Genomic DNA, 12,994 nt, shown 5'->3' with positions numbered 1-12,994 from the left:
GATACTTGGGCTTCCAGTTTTTAATTGTGTCTATTTTAAAGCTGGCTTATGTAAACAATCATCTTCTTAAAATTTTTAATGAGTTTCTCTCACCCCTAGAAGAGACCTTTCTGTAGATGGCAATGGGAAAAGGGGAAAAGGAAAGACCCTGTATCTGGGAGTGGGGACTCACAAGCTGTTCAGACCTCTTAAATTCAGGCATCCTTCCTGGAAGCAGGCAGAATTGTTGTGGCAGCAGCCTTCCTTTCAAAAGACTGTCTTTTATTCTATTATTGTCATAACTTCCCCAAGCCCCCATGGGTCACACACAAGCCCAGGCAACCCTAAAATGGGTTTGTATATTTAGACTGGCTTTACTTTTTGAAGAATGTTGTGAAATTGGAACATTTCCCAATCAGCAGGATTTTTGTAAAATTGCCCCTTGAAATGACTCACTCATCTAAACTCTCGGAAACCCCCATTTCAGAATCCTGTTTGCTTGCTAAAGGTCACATGTAATCTAGTGCCATGCGGATTTATGGAACCAGAACTATGACCAACGCTGAATTTCACAGAGTGTTGGATGCTTGAGACTGTTTGTGACCATCAGCAGCCAACTTTCCAGGAAAGCAACCCTGACAAGGTTGATATCATGTTACAGTGAATTCTGTTCTCTAGCTTGGTGAGATCAGGGAATGGGTAGTCAAATATTCTGGTTACCAGAGCTTTACAATACTTGGGTTGCCATTTTTCAAAGAATCAAGATATAATATAAATATACTTAATATGTAAATGATGCTGATCACAATTTGATCTTTCTTTGATATTTCTGAAAGCTCCCAATCATCTCATTATATCTGGGAGTTAACATAACACCAGAGACTTACAGCTGAAAGTGATCTTAGAGGTCATTTAGGTCTGACTCCCTTATTTTATAGATGAGAACCGCCGAGAATTGAAGAGAATCAGGAATTTTCCCATGATCACAAAGAGGTAGAGACAGATCGCACTGCCTACTGTCCCCCCAGTACCATCTAGAATGCTCAGTCACAAGCATGGACCACGAAATTGCTCTGTCCCTGGCTCTTTGCTAAGTAATAAGAATGCAATGACAATAGTGAGACAAGTTATATGTACTGCTTTCCCCAACCTTGTTCCAAGGATTACCACCTTTGATGGGCTTGTCCTGGTCAAGCAGCATTAGACTGAGTTCTGGCCTAGCTCTGAATTCATCCTGAGGGAAGGCAGCAGAACAAATTCAACAAATTCAACATTTATGTTTATATAACGTATCACACAGTTTATGTGAGACAATTAAGGAAAATAACATGTGTTTTGTGTACTTTGGTATTTGGAAGAGCTACAAATTTGTTCATGTGATGGGCTATCTCTTCAACTGTTGAAAAGCTTCAGCCTTCTATGCCTTAGGAGTTGTTGGGATTGGTCATCTCTAATGCTTCAGAACTCTAAGGAATTCTGTGACTGATACTGAATTCAGAAGATGATTCATTATCTCGGCACAAAAATGGTGAACTACTGATCAAGAATGAAGCCCTCATGTTGTTCAGAGATGGATTTGTTTGACTTGACTCTCTTTATTATGAAGGAAAGGGTCTATTAGGTGACTGAGAAGTCTTTGGGAAGAGATAGTATGAATTAACAAGTCCTTACTAAGTATTTATTCTATCTCAGGCATCATGCTGGGGATTCAAAGAAAAAGCAAAAGCAGCCTTACTCTCAGGGACCTTACCTTTTATACAGAATATCATAATCAATCTATGTGAGAAAAATATGGAGTATAAGAGGAGATAGAAACTATAAAACATTTCCAAGGAAAATAAGAGTGAGAGAGGAAGAATAGAAAGTAGGTTGGCCATTCAGGACCCTAGAAATCTTTTTGTCTGATATATTACAAACTATCACATCTGGATTATCCTACAAGTGGAATGAGCTTAGTCTTACTCTATGATACTGTGATCCTATAGGCCATGTCCTCCCAGGAAAAGGAGGATAAGACCAGAGAGAATGGAAACTTCATGAACTTTCCATCTTGTTCGAGAAAGAGCTACATATAATCCAAGTCATTGACAGGTTTTTGTCTGGAAACAGAATCAACCTACTTGAAGCCCTGTTACTGTGTTTGGGATTGCAGCTATTGGAGATATCATTCAAGACGAATGCTTTGCAGATGGTGGTGAACATCGGTAATCACAGTCAATCGAATTTCCCCATGGAAAGAGACTTTGGCCATGATCATCAGCTCAGATGAGGTTTAGGGAAGCTGCTTTATCAGAAATGGTTGCATGTGTCCTTTGACTTTTAACTGACTTGGCCAACACAGATTGCTAATAGACAACGGGATTCCTAAGCCATTATTATCTCCTGTTTCAAATTACTTTATCAAGTTCTCTCATTTCTATCTACGGAGCTTGTAGCCACATGTTGTACAGAGAAAACCTTACCCTGAGATGGGAGGATATTTTGATAATTCCATGCCTATTCTCTTCTGGTTGGGGATAGAGTCTAATTTATATTGCCTACATTACATCAAATAATGTCATTTGCACATATGAGATACCGGATTCAGATTTGTTGAATTAAATTGAATTCTATGGAAAGTTACACAATTAAAAAATAATAACCCTGCCATATCTCAGGTGGGGTGGGTGGCTGAGCTAGTTATCAGACCTTTCTTCTAATCTTCACTCTACCACTAATTAGCTATGTGACCTTGAATAAATTATAGAATCTCCCTGGGCTTAGAATGAGAGGGTTAGATGAAATAATCTTAAAGCCCATTCCATGCGAATGCAAGAGTCAGAACTCAAGGTAAGGAGAACCTTAGAGGTCATCTAAGCTGACCCCTCATTTCAGAAACGAGAAAACAAGCCCAGAGAGATGAAGCAATTTGAGCAAAGGTTAAAAGTGGATCCAATTCTTCTGATGCCAGAATCTATGCTCTTCTTAGTGAAACATCCTGCCTACCTCTAGTATTTTGTGATTGAAAAATACCTAAGACCTTCTGCCATTTTCCCTGTCTTTGGAAGGGATCTAGTGGGCACAGTGAGAGGAATTTGATCTCAAGAATTCAAAGACTGTTAACATTGGTAGTAACTTCTTTGATACTAGTTTCTTAATTTCTTACCTTTAAAAAATTTTCTACCATATTTTCTGCCACAGTTCTAACCCTTGTCAGATTTGAAAGTGTCACAGTTTTCTTCGTACAGATGTATTTACACATATACAATAATTTATATATGAAATGTATTATATGTATACATATTATTATATTGTAATAGTACTATCATTAATATTATATTTTATTACATATTATTATTATTTGAATATAAACCATCCCAGGGCCCTCAAAAAAGAAGAAAGGGGGTGATGTGGGAATTTGACAAGATTCCCTACAATTTCAAATAGAGCCATGATTTCCATCAATAAACGACTCAGTAACTTGAAACCAGAGGTCCTGGTAGGGTAGATGATCTCATCACAGTGAGGAAAATTTGTACATTAGCAATCTAGTTGTGAAATCTTGGTGAATTTTCTCCTAGAAACATTTCATACATTACAGTGAGAACTATAGAACTATGTGATAGCATCAAACTCATGGCATGTTGCATGTGAAATTTTCATTTGGGAGGAGAGAATGCATTTGGAATTACAAATCACTGACTAACCCATTGGCAAACTGGGGACTGTCATGAAGTAGCAGGCCTCAAATTTCTGTTAACCGTGGGTATATCTTTGGTCTTAAACATTCCATTTTTTCTTTTCATTTTGTCAGGTTCAAACCAGAGGAAGCTATGTGAAATATTTTGAACATAGATAATTCCATATTAAAATAGCCAAGTGAGAATGCGGACAGTTGAGGCATTGAGCTGACAAAAAGGATGCTTTTTTAAAGAGTATAATCTAATCAACTGAATGTGGGAGCTGCTAAGAAGCAAGAGAATTGAGTTTTCCGACAGCTTCCCCAAACCAGCAGATCTGTCGGCCTACAGTATAGGGAATTCCATTCTGGGAGGAAAAGCTAACCACTCAAAGTCACCACCTCTGGTGCCTGGTCACTTTTCCCATTTCCTTCTGGCTTCCCAGCATATTATCAGTCTATAACACAGTGACAAGCAAGGTTGTAACTGAATACTACTGCAACCAATTAACCAGTGTCTGAGAAATTATAAGAATCAAGCACGGTTGCATTTATTGGCCAAGAGAGGCAGTAGGGTTTTCTAGGAAAGTGTGGTCTAAGTACTGGGCTGATACGATGGGTTCATAGATTTAGAGCCTGAAGAGACTTAGAATTCAATGAGCCCAACCCCATCTTCTTATTGATGAGGAAACTGAGACCCAGAGAGATGAAATGATTTGCCCAAAGTCACATGTGATAGGGCCAGGGTCAGACTCAGGTTCTTTGACTCTAAGTTCAGCACTCTTATCACGACCTCCTCTGCTTCTCTCCGCTCACACATCTTGCTGTATTGCCTGTCCACTCACTGATGGTACAGTCAGCAGAGTGAATACCAGATCTGAAGTCAGAAAGATCCAAGTTCAAATTCAACTACAGATACTTACTAGCTGTGTAACTCTGGGCAAGTCACATCACTTCAATCTGCCTCAGTTTCTTCATATGTAAAATGGAGATAATAGCACCTACCTCTCAGGGTTTTTATGAGGAGGAAAATTGACACTTGTAAAATGCTTTACAAACTTTACAGCTCTATAGAAATGCTGTCATTGTTGTATTATTATTACTGTTATCATCATTATTATTGTCAGTCTCAATTAATTATGATTGCCATGCACTCTTCTTCATAAATTACCTGGAAGGGAATATGATAAGGACTGTGACAGAACATGCTAATTATCCACAGTACATTGATCATGTGTGCATTAATCTAGCTTTCTTTTTAAATCTAATTGCTAACTAGAATATCCATGTATCATAAAATGGTATGGATAGGTCAAATCCAGTATTTCTTCCAGTTCTGGGTTGGCACCCCCCATAAAATGGTGTGGACCTATTTGTGCTCTTCCCCACCCCATATCCTGCACCATTTTCACCTGGGAAATTGAAGTCTCTTCCTGTGGTCAAAGTAAACCTATCAGCTTACTTTGATCATGAGTAATCCTTCTCCAGATTCGGCTCCATGAATTACTAGAACTACCGTTACAGTAGGATATTAGGCGCCTGGATTCTCTCTCTTCATTAAAGTCAGAGATAGGGACTAAGTCTGTGTTTATTGGGGTAAGGAGCTGTATTACCTATCCATTCAGAATCATGTCCTCTGCCACTGTAGTGATGTACGTTCTTAGACATTTGTAGTCTTAGAGAACTTCCTCAAGCCCTGAGAGTTAAATCACATAATCTTTAAGGTTCAGAGGCCAAACTTGCACCCAGGTCTTCCTGCAGAATCCAAGACTGGCTCTCTATCCATTATTCTGCACCATTTCTCACCACTACCATAGTGAAATCAGTCTTACCAAAGGTAATGTAATACTAATGATAGTACTATTACAACATAATAAAATATACACATATAATACATTTCATATATACATGACTGTGTATATTCATGTGTATGTCTCCATACATCTGTACAAAGAAAACTATGACATTTTAAAATCTAAGAAGGGTTAATAGAGAACGATGGCAGAAAATATGATAGAAAAATTCCATTTTTTCATAAGGCCATTCCCATTCTGCTAGTAATTAAATAAACTTAACAAAAGGTTTTTATTTTTATATTTATATTATATATTTTTTATATTCATGTATAAATATTTATCTCTTTATTTTTATATTTTATATTTATTTTATATATTTATATTATATGTAATTTATTTATATATATTTCTATATTTTTATATTTATATTTACATTAAATTTTCCAATAGAGAGGCAGTGTGATATAGGGACATCTTTGAATTCAGGAAAACCTACCTCTTGAAATGTATGATCCTGGACAAATCACTTAACCTCTCAATTCCCTAGGCAACTTTCTAATACTGTAGGTGGCATTGAAAATAATGACCTGTATTGCTAGTGGGAATACCCTATATTGATGAAATCTCAGGTCCAGTTTAACACACACACACACACACACACACACACACACACAAATCATTATCTCTCTCTTCTATCCCACTCTTTGTAGACATCCTTTGTAACAAAGAATTAAAATAGAGAGAGAGAGAGAGAGAGAGAGAGAGAGAGAGAGAGAGAGAGAGAGAGAGAGAGATTAGAGAGATTGAGAGAGAGAATGCTAAGGGATAGATTTCTTCGATCCCATGAGAAGGATATAGGTTTATCTCTTTTCTCTGTCCAATTTGTGAAAGCTCTTTGTTTCACTGAGGCAGCAAGAGTCTCCAAAGTATAAAGGTCTGGCTATCTCAAAGCCAGAGTAAATGCTGAATTGGACAGAAGGAGGAGGACAAAGGAGCTAGAGATGCATCTATCTCAGTCTTTTATCCCCTGGTGGGAAGCTGATAGAGAGTTGATTTTTTGTGAACACTGTAATGCACAGAAGACCTCTGACAGTTCCAATTGCTTTGTTAAACTCATTCACCCTGCCCCATACCAAACGGCCAACTCTGACCCCATCCACAAGTGACCCTTGGTGGCTAATTCCAAATGCATTTTGCTCTCTGTTGTACAGTATTTCAGTGACAGACCCAACATGTGTGTGTTTGGCGAGGCTGGCAGAGGTTAAGAAGGAGCTGAGTATTAAGTTAAGGTGGCTGAACAGCAATGGAAAGATGATCCCTGGCCTTTTCCGATCTCTGGAGGAACTGAGAATTGAGAACCCTGTGTGGTCTTAGAAATCACCTCCAGCTTCCCTCACAGGCTGCTGCTGCTTAGGAGAATCCCAGGGAAAGGCAGCAGGTACAGCATCATTTCTGAGTTTTTGTCTTTTCTATCCTCCCTTCCTCAGCATGTCTCTGTAGTTCTGTGGAATGACCCTTGGCTCTAACTGCCTTAGGTCATTAATGGGAGGAGTATTTATTTTATGTTTTCATCAACAGTGAAATAGTGGATCCTCAATCTGCAGAAGCTGACATCAGACTCAGAGCAAGATAAAAGTCACCCACTGAAAGCCAGTACCCCATATGTTCCAAAGAAACTGATGGAACATGGCTGAGCAAAGGTGAGAAATCATTTTTTTTTCTTCTTTCCTTTCCCTCTCATCCATTATTCGTCTGAATATGAATACTAGCAGCTGATTGGCTCTTCATTTTGTCTCTCCTCCACAGAAACCACCAAATGGACAAGAACTTTAATGAAGCTCACCTGCTTTTGCAGGTTTCATCCTGGATTTGACTTGGAGCAACCTGGAGGATGGAGTCTCCACTGAAAAAGAAATGGCAGGTCTCAGTTTCAACAACCCTGAGAACTAGGCAAGAGAAGAGTGAATTCCAACATCCTTTTGGACTGGGACAAATTGGAGAGCCCCTACCACACCTCTTCTTGACATTTACAATCTTGTATTACAATGTTTTTTAATCATTTGAGCATTACCTGTGTTTATTTGGAAGGGAGCAAATCCCAGTTCTGAACTATTTGCTTCTTTTGCTTTGTGTTTTTTTCCCTTTTCTTCATTCCAAAAATAGTGAATAAGAAGTTAGAGAATGCTGTTTTGTGCTGAAAACACTTTCACAAAGGCATCTCCCCCAGTCTGAATTTTCAAAGTTAGGGTCTTCAAAATCATTTTTGGGGGGTCTCATGACCTCTGATAGCAAAGATCTTAGCATCTCCTGCCATAGGGACACTTTAAATGAATTAAAGAATGTCTCAGAAACTGCTTTCAGGAATGTAGTCATCATTGACCTTATGACACAAAATTTTCTCTGCCTACCTCCCCAGTCCAACTCTACCATGACCACCACTTTCAGCTTATAGCACATCTATGAAGGCCCAAATTGCATAGTCGAACACACTGACAAACACACGAGGAACGATCTCTTGTAACTTAATTTCCTGGAGCTGTACTGGTCTGACCTAGGTCTCACCTGGCTCTCTTGATCTCTCTCTCCCATTAATATTTTCAGTTCTATAATCACATTATGAGACAGCTTAGGAGCAGGGCCTGCCCTCTGCTTCTAGAAGCACAATCTGAGCATGGAAGAGAGGCTGCTGCCCTTGTCCGTAGTCTTGGCATCAGCTCTTGCCTTCTTGCTCCACAGAGGAATTGCTTTGCCTGTCTAAGTGTGACAACACCCATTCATTGATATAATCCAGTATGACCAGCCCTGTTAATGATTTGGGTAGTGCTGTTCCTAGGCATCATCAGCTGATTTTTTTTTATTTAGTTTGCTTCCAGGGAATGTCTGACTCATATTTGGCCGCATTTTTGAACTGAGAGTGGTTATCAGCTGGAGTTTTAAATCTACTCAAACATGCATGATATTTCAAGTTTCTGTACAATGTGTGATATGTTCTGCATGGTGTATTAGAATGCACCATAAATTGCTGTCTATAAAATGTGATTTCTGTCCAGTCGTGAAGAACTTGGGGGTGGGGTAGGGAATGTGGCCGAGTAATTATACATATCAAAATTGACTTCCAGTCTACAGAATGTAAAGTACTGAGTCAGTATGGTGATGTTTGAAATGCCAATTCTTAAGACAAAGCTGAAAAGCTCTATTTGTAAGCAATAATGCTGCTCAGTCCCTTGCCGAGATCCTGCTCATTTAAAAGGGTCCTTTCTGAAGAAGTCAAGAATAAGGAGTGATAGGATTTATGGAAATTGTGGTTGTGCTGACTTGCATTATGTAAATGTGCCTGCTTTACAATAAAACACATTTGTTTTCCTTGGCAATGAGATTTCTGTCACCTTCCTGTAAACTGTGTCCTCAGTTGCTTTGTGGGGTAGCTGCTGGTGAGCTCAGCAGTGTCTGACCTGCCAAGGGCATGGCTAAGAGAATGGTCTGCCCTTTCTGAAAACTCTCTAGTGCATTAGTGGTTGTCCAATTAAAGACTACCATCAGCTTGAATCACAGATTGTTAGAACTGAGAGGAATTGGAGATAACACTTAGTCCAACCCACTCATTTGATGAAAAAGCCAAAGACTGCATAAATTAAATGAGATGCCCAATGTCCAGGCACTAGTTAAATAATGGCCCTGGGCAGATGAAGAATTCTCAATCCAACAACATCTTTCCCACACCACTATAAAGAATTATCTGAATTTTTTCCTTATATCTTTCTGTTTTGTCTTCTACTGCTTTGGTTAATCATGAATTGACCCATGTGAGACACAGGAAATCAACAGTCCCTTGATCCTGCATGGCAAAGTGAACTGAAAAGGATGTTTGACCATGGGTTGGTCATTAACTCCTCCTAGACACATTTTTTTGTTTTCTGTAAAGCTAATATGGAGAGCTATTTTGTGTGGACTATTGTATTCAGCAAAATGAGAGCATTCATATCTACAAGATGCCACCTTTTGTATGGCTAACCATATGTGCAAAGTAAGGTCTATCATAGACTAGGCAAGAGTTATTAACTTTGAGTCCATAAACTTGTTTTTAACATATTTTGATAACTATTATTTCAATATAAATGATTTTCTTTGTAATCTAATGCATTTTTATGCATTCAAAAACATCTGGAAAATGGTTTCACTAGATTTGCCAAAGGTATCCAAGCTTCACTCCCAAAATGATTAAGAACCCTGGGATGGGGGTCCAGGGCAGTGTATTAAACTTTATCTGAATCTTCCTTAAGAAATCTGATCCTCTTTAGGAACTGGACAGCATTGCTCCATCTTCTGCTTCATTGGACATGAAGTCATTCTTTGAACTGCCAGTTCAATCCAATAAGGAACTAATTTGCTAAACAACTAAATGTGCCAGGCAGCTTGCTAGGCACTGAGAAAATAGAGATGAAGTGAGTGATAATCCCTAACCCTAAGGAGCTGTAGGTAATGTTAGGGAAACTGATGTACTTATTAGGACACTTGGAACGAGTGCCATCTTCAACTCTGCCTCTTGGAACCCTTTCAAAGCTTATCTCAGATACCATCTCAGATAGAAGGCCAGTCTAATTTCCTTCAGATTTTACCCTGCTACCCAAAGATTTTGTATATTTACTTATCCATACATGTTTCTTTCCTCTCATAGATTGGAAGTGTCTTGAGGGCAAGGACTTTCTCACATTTTTGTCTTTCTACTCTTAGCATAGCATCCAATAAGCATTTAATCTATGCATGTTGATATTGAATCCAACAATGTAATAATACTAGATATAGAAGTGATAATTAAATAGAATAGTAATATATGAAAAGCACTTCATTTACACATAAAATAATCCAAATCAACAATACATTTAATTCTACAATGAATTCCATCTGGCTGAGTGAGTAATCGCATCTCCAGAATCATAATTTAGCCCATGGATAGATTGGATTGCTCTATTTTTTTTAATACTATTGATCTTTCTACATCTTAGTCAACAAACATTTCTTAAGCAATTACTATTTGTCCATCACTTTGCTTTATATCTAGGGATACAAAGAAAGGCCAAAATAATCTGTCCTCGTGGAGCTCACCTAATAGTGGGGACAATATACACATACCTAAGCTCATATAAGACATGTCCAATATACATAGGAGGTAATCTCGGAGCAAAGTATTGCTGGGGATGGGGAAACAGGAAATAACTCTTGTAGAAGATGAGATTGAAATTGAATTCTGAAGGAAACTAAGAGGGTCAGGAGAGAAAGGAGAGAAGAGAGACCTTCTAGGCACAGGGAGGTAGAGAAGTTCTAGGCACAGGGAGGTAGAGAAGTACCTCACTTTCCAATGTCCAAAGTTTATATTCACATTTTTCTGTCTCATTATCCAATCCCTGTTTAAAGTCTGGCCCAGATCTTTCCAGTATTCTCTGAACACTAAAGTTTTTCAGCAAAACTTAGTTATCTTACTTCAATTTTTGATAATAAATTTGACCTAATACTGTCTTCTTTTTCTTCATAATGATTCCTCAGGCATCAGCTTCATCCGAACCAAAGAATAATTCTTCTCTCAAGTGCCCTTGACATATTTAAGGCCACTTTTATCGCAGAATGATCCTGCTTCTCTGATTGTATCTTGATGGTGAAAGTCTTGTATGAAATTGTTGAGATCTAACTGATGAGAAGGCCACGGAAACTTTTATTTGGGGTCAGGAATGAGCTCTCTCACTGATATCCTCTTCATTTTCTGATATTGATTCCCTGGACTTTAGCTTCTCACCTAACAACTCTTCATTTCACTTTTAAGTGAATTCATCACTTGTGATTCTATCCAGGTCATAGAGATAAATTTCCTTCTTTCTGATTACAGTGATTTTGCATTATATTTTTGTGACCTTTGTTCTTCTAGGTTTTTTTTCTTTCACAAACAGAACAGTTTTGTCTCTACATCTCTTCTTGCAACAGAACATCTATATGCTTGTATCTTCCAATCTCTGCTATCAGGGTGATTTGCTTGCTGTTCTTTAGCTTATATACAAGAGGATGTTTTATAGCTAGATGAGGTTCAATTTTTCCAGAGCAAGTGCCTCTGGGTACCGTTGTATTTTTGCACCCAATCTTCATATTCTGCCTATCAACTTCTCAAAATCTGGTGTAGGCTGATGCATATCAATATCACTTTATCTCCAGGCTGTGTATAGAGCCATCACTGACCCATATGAGTGTAACCTCCCCTCTTTTTTTCAGACTTTCCTTTTCCTTTTTTTTTAATACTCTCTTTAGTTCAGCATTCATCTGACAGCAGCCTCTTGCCATTTGTCCCTTGCCAAGAAATATGTTCATGGCACCCTATTGACACCAAATCATTTCTCTAGTTTTTGCAAACAGGTTTGCCATCTTTGGTTAGCCTTTAAACCCTGTGCACACCCAAAAGCTGACTCTCTGAGGCATCCATTATGCTATTCATCATTTCTAACTCAGATGCCTGCAAATTCTGCTGGGATTCTGTCACACTTCCCATATTTGTTCCCTGAAAAGGACAGGGTGCTTTCCCAGAAAAGTTTCCCAACTCTAACTTAAAATGCTCCTCAGTAAAAGATAGATTTGATTTTGGCATTGCCCAAGGACATCGTGTCTTTGTTCAAATCAGAAACTCTGGCCCTTGCCTCACTTACAACTTCCTTCAGTCTCTTTGCTGCCAGAGCTTTTTTGTTGTTAAGTCTTGTACTATCTTGATCAGTTTTTTCCTTCTTGAAAGGGAATATGTAATTCAATATTCTATGTGCCTTTTCCTATTATCAGTGCATCCAATATTTAGTTATGCTTCCACAGGAATAGTAATTTACAGAATGCCAAATTCTCCAGCTCTGACTTTATTATGAATTTCCTGGAAATCTCCTAGTTTCTTGACCTTTATTTCCAATACCCTTATTTTGATTCCCTAAACATTCTTAATGAATTTTCAATTCTCAATGAAATGTTTTCTAAATATCGTAATTACCACTTTTCCAAATAAGGATAACCTAAATTTATATTCAATAAATCAATAATTCTATTGGTTAATTAATCATCAAACCTAAAGTCCATATAGCATGATAAGCAATGAGATAATAATTATATAAAATTAATATCAAATGCCATGAAAAGTATCAAAGTAAAGCCATTAGTCAGCAACAGCGCACTATTAGGCACTTTGTATGTTTGATTTCATGAGAAAATGTCCATGAGAAAGGAAGGGGAAAAAATGTCTTTAACAACATGTAGGGCAGGATTTTAGCACCTGTCCCATTGATTTCATCTCATTTAACTGCTACTTGTCTAATTATCACATTCATTGTCCTCATCCTGAGCTGTAAAGCAGTTGAGGTTTATATTTTGTTATTATTCAGTTGTTTCAGTTCTGTCTGATTCTTCATGAAGCCGTTTGGGACTTTCTTAGCAAAGATACTGGTTTGCAATCCCCTTCTCCAAGTTTATTTTACAGATGAGAAAACTGAGACAAATGGGGTTAACTGACTTGTCCAGGTTCACACTCTGAGGCCAGATCTGAACT

The 12,994-nt window shown here is 38.1% G+C and overlaps 1 protein-coding gene across 4 annotated transcripts in view; it reads left to right on the top strand.

The window, feature by feature from the left end:
• The window catches only part of ZCWPW2 (zinc finger CW-type and PWWP domain containing 2), a 475,923-nt gene that overhangs the window by 381,021 nt on the left and 81,908 nt on the right, over positions 1-12,994 (top strand). For 3 of the 4 annotated variants that reach the window (XR_012470450.1, XR_012470452.1, XR_012470451.1), the window contains 3 exons: positions 6,645-6,871; positions 7,012-7,133; positions 7,240-12,378. The exons of the other annotated variant lie outside the window; for it this stretch is intronic. The gene's annotated coding sequence lies outside the window, so the exon portion shown is untranslated. Of the gene's footprint in view, positions 1-6,644; positions 6,872-7,011; positions 7,134-7,239; positions 12,379-12,994 lie in introns of those variants that run through there. 4 annotated transcript variants of the gene reach the window in all.

This window comes from Macrotis lagotis, chromosome 7 (genome assembly GCF_037893015.1).
Source record: "Macrotis lagotis isolate mMagLag1 chromosome 7, bilby.v1.9.chrom.fasta, whole genome shotgun sequence".
Classification (NCBI taxonomy): Eukaryota; Metazoa; Chordata; class Mammalia; order Peramelemorphia; family Peramelidae; genus Macrotis; species Macrotis lagotis.
The sequence above is the reverse complement of the archived record's forward strand: the minus strand, read 5'-3'. Positions and strand labels throughout refer to the sequence as shown.